At 36.9% G+C, this 17,556-nt stretch overlaps 2 long non-coding RNA genes across 2 annotated transcripts in view; one reads left to right on the forward strand and one right to left on the reverse strand.

Annotated features, from left to right (window-relative positions):
* LOC113599791 (uncharacterized) overlaps nucleotides 1-12,771 on the forward strand; it is a 188,314-nt gene extending 175,543 nt beyond the window's left edge. Inside the window, exon 5 of the long non-coding RNA XR_008298016.1 lies at nucleotides 12,495-12,771. This is a non-coding gene — a long non-coding RNA (uncharacterized LOC113599791). The remainder of the gene's footprint in view (nucleotides 1-12,494) is intronic.
* On the reverse strand, nucleotides 687-14,241 carry LOC128315313 (uncharacterized). The gene is made up of 5 exons (XR_008298017.1): nucleotides 14,199-14,241; nucleotides 13,424-13,503; nucleotides 12,839-12,983; nucleotides 9,873-10,078; nucleotides 687-2,342 (listed from the first exon to the last, which is right to left on the reverse strand). It is a non-coding gene; the product is annotated as an uncharacterized LOC128315313 (long non-coding RNA).
* Nucleotides 14,242-17,556: the final 3,315 nt, after the last annotated feature.

Raw genomic sequence — 17,556 nt, forward strand, 5'->3', positions numbered from 1 at the left:
ATCACATGGATTGATTTGTGAATACTGAACCACCTTTGCATCGTAGGAATAAATTCCACTTGATCATGGTGAATGATTTTTTAAATGTTTTGTTGGATTTGCTGTGCTAATGCTTTGTTGAGGATTTTTGTATCTGTAATTGCTGTGGGATGAAAGCAGAGTAGGGGCTCCCACAAAGTTAAGACTGCTTGTCTCCCCTGGGCTCTCTTTTCCCACTAGAGGAATCAGAAGCTCATGGGAGATCTCTGTGCATGGTACTGTGATGGCCTCAGGGAGGGGAAATGTGGTCAGTGTGTACCTTCTCCTCTTACCTTTCAAATTCAGTCTGGCTTGGGCTTTGTGACACAGAGGTGTAATTTGGCCTCACCCTCCTGTCCCAGCATTCTTAGTGTATTGTTTATCAGCAGTTGCTGAATTATTCCTGACTTTATTTTCCCTCACAAAAAGCACTAAGATGCCATCTTAGTGGAATCAGTCACAAACATTTATTTTAAGAATATATTCAATTTAAATTTTCATTCTGGGGCACCTGGGTGGCTCAGTCAGTTGGGCATCTGACTCCAGTTCAGGTCATAATCTATGGTTCATGGGTTCCAGCCCCACGTTGGGCTCTGGGCTGATAACTCAGAGCCTGGAGCCTGCTTCGGATCTCTATCTCCTCTCTCTCTCTCTCTCTCTCAAAAATAAACTTTTTTTAAAAAGTAAAAAAAAATTTCATTCAAAAACAGTGAAGTACCCCTGGTTATGGTGTCTAAAGGTAGACTAATGGTAAATTTCTCACATCTGCAACTCAGCCATGCTGAATTATATGGTGAGCTCACCTGAAGGCTTCAGACATGGGTACTTTATTATGGTAATTTCAATTTCTGAGTAGATTTCTCTGTCACCATCCTTGGGCCCCTCTACCTAAGGAGCCTCACATGTGTCACAGTCCCACGAGCAGCGGCAGCAAATCCAAGCTTCTGCCTACCTGCCTCCTTATCATTCTTTCCCTGCTCAGTGAATATTCTTATTTTCTACTGATTCTTTTTCCTCTAGAAGATGGCCATCGAGCTCTTTGGTCTTCTGTGTTGTCATAAGGAGGAAACAATAAGCCAGATGGGTTTTCTTCTCATCCTACACTATGTCTTAAGCACTTGGCTTTGTGACCAGTGAGAATATTCCTTCTGGGTCTCTGCCAGTCAGAATATGCTAGTGTTGGCATGCATCTGGCAGACAGATGAATAGGTTGTGAATCCAAGAAGCAGCATCCTCTGTCCAAGTATGCCAACTTGGAGGGGAGCATGTCATAAGGGGTCAACTTCCATAAGGGGCTTTTGTTGTCTCAACATTTGTGTCCTGTTAGCACTAGAAAAGTCCCAATCCAACAATGCCTGCCCAGTGTCACAGATGAGCAGGTCTGTGAGTGCAGTCATCTCCCATTCCTACGGGAAAAACAGAGATACCGTTTTCTCTATACCATTCTTGCTGCCTGGGACACTGAAGGTCTTAGCTTTCTTAGGCTGATACAGGAAGTGAATATCCTGAATCTTGTGAAGGGTGCATCTGTTGTATCTTTTGGGATGCTTCTTGCAGTCATAAATCAAGGGTTACTGGTTTAAATTGCCATTGGGATTAATGGAAGTTCCTCTTGTCAGTGGCCAAATGATGAATCTTCTGAGATGGAAACATTTCTGTATTTGAAAAAAAAAATTCCAGCTCAAATTTTCAAAAACTGTGTTATTGATACTATGGCAAGAGTAACTGAAAAGAGAACACAAAGGAGTATGGCAGCTAGCCTGAGACTCCCTTGACAGGATGAAATTAAAAAGTCCTTTTTGTCTCCACTGGAAGAAGATCCGACCAAATTTAGAGAAGAGTGAGAAAGCTGAGCAGTCCTTCAAATCTCATTCTTAGGAACCTTGATTGGCTGCTAAGGAATGTTCTTCCCACCCATGATTGTACTGTAGTTAACAGATAAGCCAAATGGCCTCCTGAGGAGCCAAACTCCCTCACAGAGGAAACAGGTGACCAGCATTTCTTCTGGGCTATCCTAGGGTTGAGGAAGAAATGGATCAGCAGGATGCCAATGTTCAGAGGCTGAGCAAAATATTAGTAGAGGCTTATCCCTTTAAGGCAAATTGGTCCACCATTGAACTGTGCGCTCAGTAAAAGAACATTAAAACGGCTTTGTTGAATACTCTATGCAAACTTTGCAAAGGCATACTGCATTAGATCTTGATGCTCCAGAATGTAGAACTTTTTAAATTTCCATTTTAGTCACAAGTTTTCTCCTTGATATAAAGAAACAAATTGAAGATAACGTAGCTGGATGGGCGGTTAGTCCTTTGACATTATTCAGGCTGCAAAGCAATTATTTCAGAAATTAGAAGTAATTGTCTTGTCTTACCAATCATTACAAAATTAGTAATGTGGCTCTAGAAGCAATTCAAAGCCCGCCTATTCTTTTACCAATCCTAAACCCTCCTCTATTTTTCTCAAAGCTTGTAGGTTTTATAAAGGATCAAGATACTGGAAACAGAACTGTCATACACTTTAAAAAAGGAAAATTTAAATAGAAATTACTCTAGATCTTGGATTAATAAGCAAATATATTGTCCCTCCCCCCAACTCCCTCCAAAAAAAAAAAAAATACAGGAGAAAGCCTGGATATTTTCTCTGTGTCTTTTGGTGTGGATTCTCTCCCCCATCTTCTTCAGGACTTAGGAGCTAGCTCTTTTAAATGCAAACTTCAGGGGAATAGTTCTCATCAGGAAGAAAAAAAAATGCTATGTGGAATTGAGCTAATGAAAACTCTTAAGTGTCTTCTTGACAAATCTTAGAAGAAAAGGTTTTAGTCATCTGAGTGCATAAACTGCTAGAAACACAATTTGGATTCAACTGTTGTTTATAAACCACTGAGTTTTATAGCATAGTACCTGATTCATGGTTGAAATTTTAGAATTGCAGCTATAATGTCTCTGTCTGTATGTATATTTGAATCTACATACGTATGTTATGTATATGTGCTATTTTTTTCTGGCTGGTAATGCAAAAATTAATTTGTAAAAGAGCTGTATTTGGTTGGCTTAAAAATAAGTACTTATCAAACTAAGTATTTCTAAACCCCAAAATGTAGAAAATAACCCAAGTGTTTTCCAAGTTAACATGATCTGAGATAATCTTTAGTGAATAAAATTTGTTGCTTTAATTAAAATAGGCACCTCTTCATAGTTACTAGCATTAAATATAATGCAGACATAGAACTTTTATTTTATCTGGGTTTACTAGTTCAATAGGTTCATATTATCTGTTAGAAAATGTGGTAGCAAGAAAAATAGATTGGGATAATGGTTGACTTTGTTTTTGTGAGTAGTCTAAATGTAATTGTTGGAAGCAAGTGATTTAGATAAAGTGGGATAGGAGTTTTTGTGTAAACTTTTCAACAATGATTATGTTTTACAGTATGTGTCCTTAAAAAAGTTTTCCAGGGTAACCTGGGTGGCTCAGTCAGTTAAGCATCCGGCTCTCGATTTCGACTCAGGTCATGATCTCACAGTTGGTGAGATTGAGCCTCGAGTTGTCTGTGCTGTCAGGGTGGAGTCTCTCTCTCTGTCCTAACTCTGTTCACACACACTCTCTCTCAAAATAAATAAATAAACATTAAAAATATAGTTTTCCAACTTTCTTTGATAAGTTGTAACTTTAGTGCTCTGCTAAGTTAAATGATGGAAATATATTGTATATCTAGGTTACAGTTGACTGATGAACAATATGGGGGTTAAGGTCACTGACACTCCACACGGGCAAAAATCCATGTATAACTTTTGACTCCCCAAGGGCTTAATTACTACTAACAGCCTATCATCCCCATGACTTACGCATTTCATAACTGTTAGCCTGTACCTCCCACTCCCATACACCCATTTTGCTTGTCCTGTCTGTCAACCACTAGTTTGTTCCCTGTATTTATGGGACATTTTCTGCCTGGTTTGTTTTGCTTGTTAGCCCCCACATAGAAGTATATATTTGTCTTTCCTCGGATTATTTCACGTAGCATAATACCCTCTAGGTCCATCCACATTGCCACAAATGGCAAAATTTCATTTTTTATGGCTGAGTAATATTCCACTTAAAGAGATATAAATAAAAAATAGATTAAAAAATGAATGAATAAATATCAATCACTTCTTCTGTACCAATTCATCTATTAATAGATACTGAGGTTGTTTCTGTAACTTGGCTATTATAAATAATGTTGCAATCAACACACAAGGGAATATATCTTTTTGAATTTGTATTTTCATTTTCTTTGGTAAATACCCAATAGTGGAATTACTGGGTTAGTGAGTATTGCTATTTTTTTTTTAATTTTTGAGGAACTTCTACACTGTTTTCCACAGTGGCTGTATTAATTTACATTCCCACCAACAGTACACAAGGGCTCATTTTTCTCCATATCCTTGCCACCATTTGTTATTTCTTGTCATTTTTATACTATCCATTTTCAAGAATATAAGGTGATATCTCATTGTAGCTTTGACTTGTGTGTCTCTTGTGATTGGTGATTTTGAGCATCTTTTCATATATAATGGCCATCTTTATTTTTTCTTTGGAAAAAGAGTGATTCATGTCCTCTGGCCATTTTTAATCAGATTATTTGCTTTTTTGGTATTGCATTGTATAAACTGTCTATATGTTTTGGATACTAACCCCTTATTGGATATATCATTTGCAAATATTTTCTCCCATTTACTAGATTTACTTTTTGTTTTGTTGATGGTTTTCTTCACAATGCAAAAGCTTTTTATTTTGGTGTAGTCCCAATAGTTAAGTTTACTTTTTCTTTAGCTTCCTTTGACTCAGGAGACCTATTGTTGCTAGGGCTGATGTCAGAGAAATTACTCTGTGTGCTCTCTTCTAGGGTTTTATGGTTTCGGGTCTCACATTTGGGTCATTAATCCATTTTAAATTTATTTCTGTGCATGGTGTAAGAACATGGTTCAGTTTCAACCTTTTGCATGTAGCCGTTCAATTTTCCCAGAATGATTTATTGAAGATGTTGTCTTTTCTCCATTTTATATTCTTGCCTCCTCTGTCATAGACTAATTGACCCTCTAGGTGTAAGTTTATTTATGAGCTCTCTGTTTCATTGACCTATGTGTCTATTTTTATGCCAGCCCCATCCTGTCTTGATTATTATAGCTTTGTAGTGTATCTTGAAATCTGGGATTTTTGTACCTCTAGCTTTGTTCTTATTGCTCAAGATTGCCTTGGCTATTTAAGGTTTTGTGATTCCATACAAATAGGATTATTTGCTCAAGCTCTGTGGAAAATGCTGTTGGTATTTTAATAGGTACGGCAATGAATCCATAGATTGCTTGGGATAGTACGGTAGTAATTTTAACAATAGTAATTCTTTCTATCCGTAAGCATGGTATTTCTTTCCATTGCTTTGTGTCATCTTCAATGTCTTTCTTTCATCAATATTTTAGTTTTCAGAGAATAGGTCTTTCACTTGCCTAAGTTTGTTCCCAAGTATTTTATTCTCTTTGGTACAACTATAAGTGGAATTGCTTTTTCATCTTTCTCATACGTCATTATTAGTGTATAGAAACGGAACAGATGTCTGTATATCCTGTATCCTGCCACTTGACTGAATTTATTACTTCTTCTAGGTTTTTTTGGTGGAGTCTGTAGGATTTTCTACGTATAGCATCATGTCATGTGCAAATAGTGACAGTTTAACTTCTTCCTTACCAATTTCAATGCCTTTTCTTTGTTCTTGTCACAGTGCTGAAGCTAGGACTTCCATTACAATGTTGAATAAAAGTGGTGAGAGTGGACAACCTTCTCTTGTTCCTGATCTTAGAGGAAAAGGTCTCAGTTTTTCACCACTGAGTATGATGCTAGCTGTGGATTTGTCATATGTTATGTTCCCTCATATGTGTATGTTGAATTTCGTCAAATGATTTTCTGCATATATTGGGGTCATCACGATTTTTTTATCCTTCATTTTGTTACACTGATCGATTTGCAGATTTTGAACCATCCTTGGCATCCCCAGAATAAATCACATTTGGTGAATGATCCTTTTGTTGACTAAGGTTTGCTAATATTTTGTTAAGGATTTTTGCATCTATGTTCATTGGGAATATCCGCCTGTTGTCATCTTTTGTAGTTTATTTATCTGGTTTTGGTAGCAGGGTAATGCTGACCTTGAAGAATGTATTTAAAAGTTTTTTCCACTTCTATTTTTTTTGGAATAGTTTGAGGGGAATAGGTATTAACTTCTCCTTCAATGTGTGGTGGAATTTGCCTGTGCAGCTATCTGGTCCCAGACTGTTATTAGTTGGGAGTTGTTTTTTTCTGCTTCAATTTCATTACTATTAATTGATCTGTTCAGATTTTCTATTTCTCTGACTCATTTTTGGAAGACTGTGTTTCTAGGAATGTATCCATTTCTTCTAGGTTGTCCAACTTGTTGGAATATAATTTTTCATAGTTGTTTTTGTAATCCTTTGTATTTCTGTGAGGTCAGTTGTTATTTCTCCTATTTCTTATTTGGGTCTTCCCAAAGTTTTATTAATTTTATCTCAGGGAGTTCATCCACTCTTCATTTCAGTCATGTAACTATGTTTATGATCATTACTTTGAATTCCTCATTACACAGATTGCTTATCTCCGTTCAGTTCTTTTTCTGAGGTTGTGCTCCCTTGTCTCCTCATTTTGCTTGACCTTCCATGTTTGTTTTTAGGAATTGCGTGATACAGCTACTTCTCCTAGAACTTTTGTCCTCAAACTATTCCAAACTTCCAAAGTCATTCAATGAGGCCAGCATTACCCTAATACCAAAACCAGACAAAGACATCACAGAGAAAAAAACAAAAACAAAAACAAAACACTACAGGCCAAGATCAAAAATCCTCAACAAAATATTAGCAAACCACGTATAACAGTACATTAAAATGTTTTTCACCATGATTAAGGGGGATGTATTTGAGAGATACAAGTGTGATTTAGTGTTTGTGATATAGCACATTAACAAGAGGAAGGATAAAAACCATATAGTCATCTCAATATGTGCAAAAAACAGCATTTAATAAAACTCAACATCTGTTCACGATAAAAACCCTCAACAAAGTGGGTTTAGAGAGAATCTTCCTCAACATAATAAAGGCCTTATATGAAAAACCCACAGTGAACATCGCATTCAATGGTAAAAAACTGAAAGCTTTACCTCTAAGGTCAGAAAACAAGAAAGATGCCCACTCTCACCACTTTTATTTAAATACAGTACTGGAAGTCCTAGCTATAGTAATCAGACAAGAAATAAAAGGCATCCAAATCAATAAGGAAGAAGTAAAACATGATAGTATATATAGAAAACCCTGAAGACTTCATCAAAAAATGATAATGGGGGCACCTGGGTGGCTCAGTCGGTTAAGCGTCCGACTTCGGCTCAGGTCATGATCTCACGGTTCGTGAGTTCAAGCCCCGTGTCAGGCTCTGTGCTGACAGCTCAGAGCCTGGAGCCTGCTTCAGATTCTGTGTCTCCCTCTCTCTCTGCCCCTCCCCTGTTCATGCTCTGTCTCTGTCTCAAAAATAAATAAAACATTAAAAAAAAATTTAAAAACAAAAAAATTTAAAAAAACGAATAATAAAGAAGCAGAAACAGAAAATAAGAAGATAATCCTATTTACAATTTCAACAAAAGGAATAAAATTTCCAGGGAACAAATTGAATCATGAAGGTGAAAGACGTATAATTTGAAAACTATAAGACAGTGATGAAAGAAACTGAAGAAGACACTAACAAGTGGAAATACATCCATACTTGTGGATTGGAAGAATTATTATTAAAATGTCCATACTACCCAAAGCAATCTAAATACCAACAGCATTTTTCACAGAGCTAGAACAAATAATCCTAAAATTTATATGGAATCACAAAAGACTTTGAACAGCCAAGACAATCAGAACAAAGCTAGAGTTATGACAATCCCAGATTTCAAGATACACTCTGATGTTCTAATCAAAACAGTACGGTACTGGCACAATAATCAACATACACACACACACATCGATGGAACAGAAAAGAGAGCTTAGAACAAACTCATGCCTAAGTGGTCAATCTATGACAAGAATATACAATGGGGAAAAAGACAGCTTTTTCAAAAAAAAAAATGGTGTTGGAAAAACTGAAAAGCTACACACAGGTGAATGAAACTGGACCACTTTCTTATACTCTACACAAAAATAAACTCAAAATGGATGAAATACCTAAATGTGAGACCTTACACAACAAAACCCTTGAAAGAAAACAGGCACTAATCTCTTAGACTTATGACTATGTCTCCACACAAGGCGAACAGAATAAATAATAAACTATTGGGACCCCAGCAAAGAACACCATCAACAAAATGAGAAGGCAACATAATGAATGGGAGAAAATATTTGCAAAATATATATCCAATAAGGGGTGAACATCCAAAATATATAAAGATCTTGTACAAGTCAACACCAAATGAATAAACATTTTTTTAAAAAAGAGATACAGATGGTCAACAGATACAGAAAAGATCCTCAACATCATTAAACATCAGGAAATGCAAATCAAAACCACAATTAAGGATCATGTCCTAGAAATCAGAATGGGTAGTATCAAAAACACAAGAAGTAAGTGTTGGTGAGGATGTGAATAAATGGGAACCCTCATGAATGACTGGTGGCAAATGTGAATTGGTGCAACCACTGTGGAAAACCGTAAGGAGTTTTCTCCAAACATTAAAAAGATAAATACCCTATGATCCAATAATTTCACTACTAAGTATTTATCCCCCCAAAACAAAAATATATATGCACCTTGATGTTCATCCCATCCTTATTTATGTTAGCCAAGATATGAAGGCAACCCAAGTGTCCATTTATAGACAAACGGACAAAGAAGGTATTATACATATACACCCACACTCACCCTAGACTATACTGGCCACAGCATGGATAGACCGAGCAGGTATTAATGCTAAATGAAATAAGTCAGAGAAAAACAAACACCGTGATTTCACTTACATGTGGAATCTAAAAAACAAAACAAAACAAACCAAGAGACTCTTAAGTATACAAAACACACTGGTGGTTCCCAGAGACAAGTTTTGGGGGGAGGTGGTGAGTGAAATACATGAAGGAGATTAAGAGGTACAAATTTTAAGTTATAAAATAAATAAGTGACGAGGAAAAAAGCATAGCATAGGGAATATAGTCAATAATACTGTATGGTTACAGATGGTAGCTACATTTGTGGTGAGCATAGCATAACATAGAGTTGTTGAATCAATATGTTGTACACCTGAAACTGTTATAATATAACATTGTATGAAAACTAGACTTCCAAAAAAAAAAGTTTCAACGAGATTCCTTATGAAAAGTTCCAGAAAAGCATATTTAAAAAGATCCAATATGGTCAATAGCTATATTCTTGTTCCACTTATATAATCAGACCAAATTTATTCAAACTAGACTTAATTTGCAAACAAATTAGTTGTATTGTGATTATTTTTAGTAGAAATCTGGGTGATCATAGAAAGATTATGTTTACACCGTTGTAAATAACTGGATTCTAGTGCTGTTGGTTTTAAGGTTTTATTTTCTACTTATGGACTGGATCCTGAATTCTTCTAGCTTCTTCAAAATCTGGCTATGAATTTCCAAACTGAAGTTTGCAATTATCTCCTACCCTTGTGACTTGTGTAGTTTTTGTTCTTAGTAATTTTTTCCTGATGCCTACAAACTGAAGGGGGACAACTTGATGTAAACATCAGAGAAATAACCACAGCAATGCTTGCATATACAATCCTCATGCCTACTGCTGTGTGGGCCACTCACAAAGTTTACCTGAACACATGATGACATCATCAGAGACACTGAAACATCAAAAGATGTTTTGAGCCAGGCATCTAGAAATCTTCTGGACCGTTGTTGCCCTCAGTACTCAGACTGGTGTTATAGTCTGCTCCAACAATTTCCCTTCATTCTTCTTTTGTTTCTACTGCAATGCCTCGTATTAAATACAAGATTGCTCATACTATAAAGGCTGAAATCTGAAAGTGCAAGGGCACTACTGTTTAACTGGATTGGCCTCAGGACCAAGAAGACACTGGTTTGATGAGATAGGAAGAAATGAGGTTCAAAGGTGGGACTGAAGGGGAGCCAAATATATGACCCAAAAATATGCCTCTGTGGCATAAGAATTATTTTGAGCTGATAATTACAATACAGCAGCCATAGTAAATGCTCTGAAAACAAAGTAGAAATCAACTTTTTGTAAGAGACATTTAGATGTATGAGGGAATTCTTCATTTCCAAGCGTGTCTCTATACCAGGAGATCTCCAGAAATCATCACCACTGAAGAAGGCAAAGACTTAAATCTGCATAACAACCCTATTCTTATTTATCGTGTTTTACCTGATAACTTCCCCAAACTGGCTCCCCCCACCCCAGCTTCCTTTGTCTTTAGCTGATGATGGTATTTAAGGTGGTAGCTTGGGCCATTTCAGGGAGGTACCTGGTATCTCACATATACACAGGAGGTATGCATGTTATTAAACTTCTGTTTTTCTATTAATCACTTTTTTTTTATTAGAAGGAGGCCTCAACAAAGAATTTAGGGTAAAGGGAAAAAGTTTTTTCCTCTTCTACAATGTTACGATCTTGAGCTTGAAATTTAGAAACTCTGGCAGAATTCCTCCTTCTTTGGGGACATGAAGCTTTGCTCTTAGGGCCTTCAACTGATTGGATGTAGCCCATAGACAGTGAGTAAAACAGATTATCCTCCCAAAAGTCTACTGATTGTTAATCACATTTAAAAAATACCATCACAGCAGCATCTAGACTGGTATTTGATTCAACAAGGGGGTATCTAGCCTAGCCAAGGTGACACATAAAATTAACCATCAACCTCTATAAGATATTTTAAGTGGAAGTAAGTTTCAACATTTTTCAAAATCAATAAACAAAAGTCCCTTCACAAATTTTAACAACTGTCTATATTAGTGTTTCTACCTATTAGATAATTTTAAACTATTTCCAGCCATTTTTCTGTCTAGTACCCTGCCTATATTAACTATTTTTGAATGCAATTAAAAAAAACAATCAACACATATGGCTGGATGACTTAAAAATATATTGTAGTTAATCCTATTAACAAAATAATTCTTAAATATTTAATATTTTCTTAACAAAATATTACTATTATTATACAAAAGAGGGAAACAAGTTTAGAATGTTGTAATTTGCCTCTGATAATTCAACTATTAAGTGGATGAGCACCATATAAGTGCAAGCCTGTTGAGTTCCAAAGCCCTTACTCTTTCCATTAGTGTGTTTCATGCTCTTTCAAAACTGTCTTTGTAACTCTTTCCTATGTCTGCAGAAATGTGGGTGCTGTCTACTTGTAAGAGTTCTCAGCAAGACTATTTTCCCTAAGACTAAAACTTCGATTATAAATACATTTGTGGCGATAAGCACCAAACCTAAAGTAAACACATGCAAAAAGGGGAAAAAAGAAAAATCCCTATAAACTTAAACTTAGGAATATATAGGCAGCTGAGGAAGCAGTCAATTACACAAAACAGGTAAAGCGATAAAGCACAGTAATGGCACAAGGACCAAGCAGCCACAGATCTTAGAAAGTACTGGGAGCAGGGGAGCAAATTTTTCCTTTGGAAGGAGATTTCTTTGAAATACAAATGCCGTGTTTTCCATTTGTCAACATGGGCTCAAGGAATCACACAGAAAAGCTGTATTTGTGGGAAGCAGTCTGAATCTTTGGCAGCAGAGTAGAAAAAGGTTTTCAGTTGTGTTGTTTCTGCCAGCCTCCTGCCATCTCCCCACACTCCAGGAGACTTCAGGAAACAATAATTAAAAGGAGTTTGACACAGCATCAGCAGAGATATTTAAAAATATGCACAAGACCATCATACTAACACAAATGAAGAATATTAACCAGAAAAACATCACTATGGATCATTTAAAAATCAAAACCGAGTATCACGGGAAAGTCTCAAGTTCAGAAAAATCCAATTAATGCAATAATTGATCATGAAAAGTGTACTCCCACAGCACCACACAAAATACCTCAAAAATGCAAACAGTAGCAGTAACTCTTAGCAGTAAAATGTCAACATAGCCCATTTTTTTTAAAGAAATAATTGTTTGAAAAAGGTGAAATATCTGTAACTCACACCATAGAAAAGTGACCAATCTCCCTAATTAGAGTTTCTGGAAATCTAGAAGAAAAAAAACTAAGGAAAATTAAAATTGCCTGAAGATCTATTAGTCATTTGATAGAAAAGGAAATAAAAAGCACTGCTAAACATGTGAAAAAAACTCATTAATAAGAAAATGCAAATTAAAACCGCATCGAGCTTGGTAGACCACACTGGCCTTCTTAGTGAATCATGTGGCCATGTAGTAATGCTGTGCCAATATTCACTGTGATCTCCTTACCTTTTTAGTGCACACCAACCCCAGGACTGCTTCCCCTCCCTGCAGCCAACATCTGCATCCTTTTATGGCATGCCGCCCTTGGCCTGCCGGAATTGTTATGCCTCAAACGGAGAAATCCAGAAGCGCCTATAAATTCTTTCATTTACCCAAAGCAATGACCAATGAATGCAGAAGTATAAACACTCCAGCTTCATTGTGACTTGATTAGAAATATTAAAGGTGTGATATCCACTGCTGTGTCCTCCCCTGGGGGCAACCGAGGTAATATTACCTTCCACTCATATTGCTTGCCATCCTTGGTATCCTGTCCCACTTTCCTACTCTTTTACTGGCTTTCCTTGATAATACTTACTATTGAGTGATTTTCACATGAACACTTGTCTCAGGTTTTATTTCCTAGGAATCCAACTGAAGATGTCATCTAAGCTTTATTTCAATAGGATTTCATGGATCCTCCAACAAGTCAAAAAAAGATGGAGATGGCCAGATCATTGAGGCTAGGACCTAAAGGAGAAAAATTTTCAAGTATAGAAACATGTATACTGACTTCATATAGTTGACCATCTTTCTGGCATATAGAAATTTGACTAAAAGCAAATAGACCAGAAGCTTTCCAGGTTTTTTGAGGGTGTTTCACTGTTAAAGCAACCACTAGTCTGACCTTCAAAGCCTGCGGCTATTTAATACCTCAGACAACCCCAAGGCTGCATAGTCCTCCAGAGGGGAATTCTACCCAATGCCCATTTCAGAAGTGCACATTATGGCTAAAATAAAAGGGAAAGCTTCTAAGAGGAAAAGCCCTGACCCACAGAAGAAAATAGACTCCCAAGTAACAACTACTGGATGTGCTAAACCAGAAACTTAATCCATGGGGAGACTGAGAATGTTGATAGTCCTTGCCTGGCAAGACTTAATAACTGTTATGAAGAATACCTACTTTGTGTTCCCCATTCCAAGTCTTCTCCAAAGAGAAGTGTTTGTTGTAGATATTCTGTGCTCACTCCATTCTCCGTCATTCTATATTGGGAATAGTAGGGATTGAGATAGAAGTAAAATACTTTCATTTTAGCTTTTAGAGTGCTAAACAAAGAATGGCCATACACATAACTGAAGGAAAGTATTTTATCAAGCCTAAGCACCTTGGACCTTGCAATGAAAGCATTAATTAAATGGAAGTTTGACTCCCTTGGGGAGGATTAAGTAATAATAGGTATAAGAGGAGTGGACTGTGGAAGGCAGAACTAGTTGTGCATATATATCCGTTGTTCTAGCTTTAGTAATAGAACCCCTCAATTTTAGAGGGCATGTGGATTTAGCATGGCCTGCCAGCTAAAGACACCTTTCAACCTTTGTGCATAGATGTGGCAAGGCAACGTAAATGAGTTCTAATTAAAGGTATATGAACAGAAATGATGAGTTCAACATTCAGTTTATGCTCTTAAGGAAAAGGGGTAGGTCTTCCCCTGTCCTTTTCTCTTATTTCTTTAGCTAAAATGTGCGCCTGCTTGTGACAGCTGAATCGCATGACCGTATCAAACCTGGACTACTTAAGGTTGGAATGTTACAGGAAAGGGAAACACTTTTTAACCACTTTTTTAACCACTTTTGTCTGGGCCTTTGATTTAGCTGCTCAGCGAGTATCCTAAGGAATACTAAGAAGAATAGCTTTGCATACAGTCATGAGTTTAAACTTCTAGGAACACATACATCACCTAATTCATCTTGTCTTCAAAGAGGGAAATATTAATTGTAAGTCTAGGCTTCCTAGAAGACAAAAAACACTTGCATCAGTTATTGGACAAGGCTACTAAAGACAGACTTCACATTTATGATAATAAACTATCATTAAGTTCTATAATAAAATATTTAATGTTTCTAATCTCTCACTTTAGATTTTCATTTTCAATCATAACATCCTATAAAGGAGGTTCTCTTATTATGTCTATTTTACAGATGAGAAAACTGAAGTGGAGAGATAAGTAAGTAACAGTGGAGATTAGGATCCAAGCAATCTGAATCAATATTCTGGGTTTGTAACTGTCACTGTCTACCCCTCTCCTATGTATAGTATAGTTCAAGGACTTGCAAGAAAAGCCTTATTTTCAGGAAATACACTGATGTATCTAAGACTATGTAAGAGATGCTAAGGAAAATTAGCAAAAGACATCTCAAAATCCAGGCTTGGGACCCAAAGATATAAATATCTACATTTGTTTGGAAAACAACATGTTTACAGGTGAATTAAAGAGGATGGGTATGGAAATAAGTTTTTGTTACACCAAATTTAAGCATTACCTTACCCAGCTTCTGTTCTGAAAAGGTGGTAAACAGTATCAGAAAAACCTTTATAAAAAAAAAAATACTTTCAGTTTGGTTCTACCATTTCTCAGAAAGTAAACTATCCCTGTATTCTGATTTTCTCTGAAAATTGAGATCTCCAGTCTCCTAGAGGGAATGACTTCCACTCTGAGTGTAGTACTGCCGGCCATCTCAAGCACAGAGCACTGGTTTAACCTGCTCAGGAAAAAGTTAAAAAAAAAACATATAAAATTGAGTGGAGCAGTAGGTCTTAAAGGCCAGTAATGACCCAGTTTAGAATCAATGAGAGCATTGGGAAAGGAGACAAGGAATTGTGAAAGAAGGTAAGCAAAGTACATGAAATTTGATTTAGCCTGGGAGAGGAAACCTGAGTATTATTCCAAAAGCGTTGTAAAAAGGAGCTGAAAAAAATTCCAAGCACAGCTGAGGATAGAAGTATACATTAGAAGCAAATGTCTTTCAATGCATAAACTCCCTGAAATGTCAAATGGACATTAATTATCTAGGAACCACTCTGATGATATCCTGTTGTTAATTCATTTGTCAGACAGCAGAAGTTAGCAAGCCCCAGAAGGAAGCCATCAAATGTGTAACAGACAGGGAGACTTGGCAGGCAGGCAGGGAGATTTTGGCCAAGCCCATACTAAACCACTTAAGGAAATGTAAAACTTAAAGACTGTCCTGAGTCAGTCCCGGAACTGAAGACCTGGCAGATTTAGGCCTGAAGGACAAAAATATATATTTACTTACATACGTATGAATGTGACTCTTAGAAACTGACCTAATTAAATGCAGGTTTATACACTTGACAATTTTGCTCTTCCTCACCCACAACCTTTCCTATAAAATAGTTAATGCTCTCTCTGGTTCCTGCTTATAATACACATCATAAAGAATTCTACCAATAGATTTATTTTTCCATCTTATGCAATACATTATTTTAGCTCTGAAGACACGTACCTGAACAAATACACCTGCAAAAGATGACTTAATTTCCTCAAATGCTTGGGAAAGTGGATAGGGACTTGACATTTCAGAGGAGGAGATTCAGACAGTTCAGGGTCAGTCGTAGTTATTAACTCTAGGGGGCTGACTTCCCTTTCTCTGGCCTTTAGAGAAATCCGGATACATGTTAAATGGCAGTTACACAATTACCCATTTCATTGGAGGCAGGAAAGGCTGAATTCCAGAAGGCTCTAATTTGAATATCTTTGGTTGAGATAATACTCAAGAAAAGATTTTGAGGTAGATGTCCTGAATATACCTTGTCCAACAGAGAACAACGATTCAGATTAAGACTTCAGGAGATGTGTGTTGTTCTCATGTTGTGTCTGCAGGTAGTTGAGCTGTGTGACCTAGAAAGTGACCTCTGTATTCTGGACAATCCTCTTAGCTCTAAAATGAGTGAGAATGAGTAGAGAGCCCCTGAAATTACTTAGGAAACTAACACTATAATTTAATTCCTCAATGTCCTAAAGGAAGAGCACTGTGGGAAAGGATCTCTTAATCATCAAAGGAAAAATTAAGATACTGAATGTCTATTAGTCTCCATATGCACTCTTTCTCAAAGCATTGTAATTATCCTCACCATAATTTTTTAACTTAGTTTTATTCTTATGCAAGACATATTTAATCTCCATTCTTCAAATAATTCTTTTTTTTTACTGCAAACTTCATTTTGTCTTTATTCAACAACCTTCAAAACGAAAGTATCTCAACCTTTAGTCTATTTTTGAACAAGTGTTTTGGAAAGGCCTTGGACCAATTGCTGTTCAATAGAACTTGCTGAGATGATGGAAATATTCTAATTCTGTGCTGTCCAATACAGGAGCCACTGATCATATGTAGCTCTTGAGCACTTGAAAGTTGGCTAGTGCAAATAAGCAACTTTAATTTCTATTTAAATGTAAGTAGTTACATGTGGCTAGCACGTGGTTACCTTACTAGACACCATAGACCAACAGATCAGAAAACCTGCGAGTAGATACCAAACAAAACGTGAGTGACTGTTTATCTCCCAGTTAGCTTAACAATCTGTCCAAAGTATTGAAATAGATATTAGGACAGGAGTTGTGTCCAAATCAAAAGAGTTTGTGGGAATTAGAAGTGCAGTTTTTACAAGGCGCCTCGGTGGCTCAGTCGGTTAAGCCTCCGGCTTTGGCTCAGGTCGTGGTCTTGAAGTTCATGAGTTCGAGTCCCGTGTCGGGCTCTGTGCTGACAGCCTGGAGCCTGCTTCAGATTCTGTGTCTCCTCCTCTCTATCTCTCGAGAATAAATAAACTTAAAAAACAAAAAAGTTGAAAAAAAAAAGTGCAGTTTTTAGCCCAGGGTGTTTGGCAGAAACTGACTCTGCTAATCAAAGAGGGGAATTTATGGAGAAGCTAGGGACTCTTGAAGAATCAAAGGAAAAACTGAGTCACGAGGCCTCAGGAAGGACAGCAACCAGTGATGGTCCAGGGAAACAGGCAGTGGGCGTAAACGGATAGTTTCTTCTGGAATGCTCCATTGGCATGAGATCCTTCCAACTATGTTCCTTTCTGGACCTTTCTTCCCTAAATTCAAACTCCAGGTGTAGATGATCAGGGTTTGCATTATATAGCACTCCTTGTTCATGGAAAAGCATGAATGAAAAATCCAGGGGGCTGCCACCACAAGAAAAGGGTAACCAATGATAGATGTTAATTTTTATTAACTGGCAAGATGCTATGTCCTATAGTTACAGATTTGCCCCACTACAAGAACATCTCCACTA

The sequence above is a fragment of the Acinonyx jubatus genome, chromosome C2 (assembly GCF_027475565.1).
Source record: "Acinonyx jubatus isolate Ajub_Pintada_27869175 chromosome C2, VMU_Ajub_asm_v1.0, whole genome shotgun sequence".
NCBI lineage: Eukaryota > Metazoa > Chordata > Mammalia > Carnivora > Felidae > Acinonyx > Acinonyx jubatus.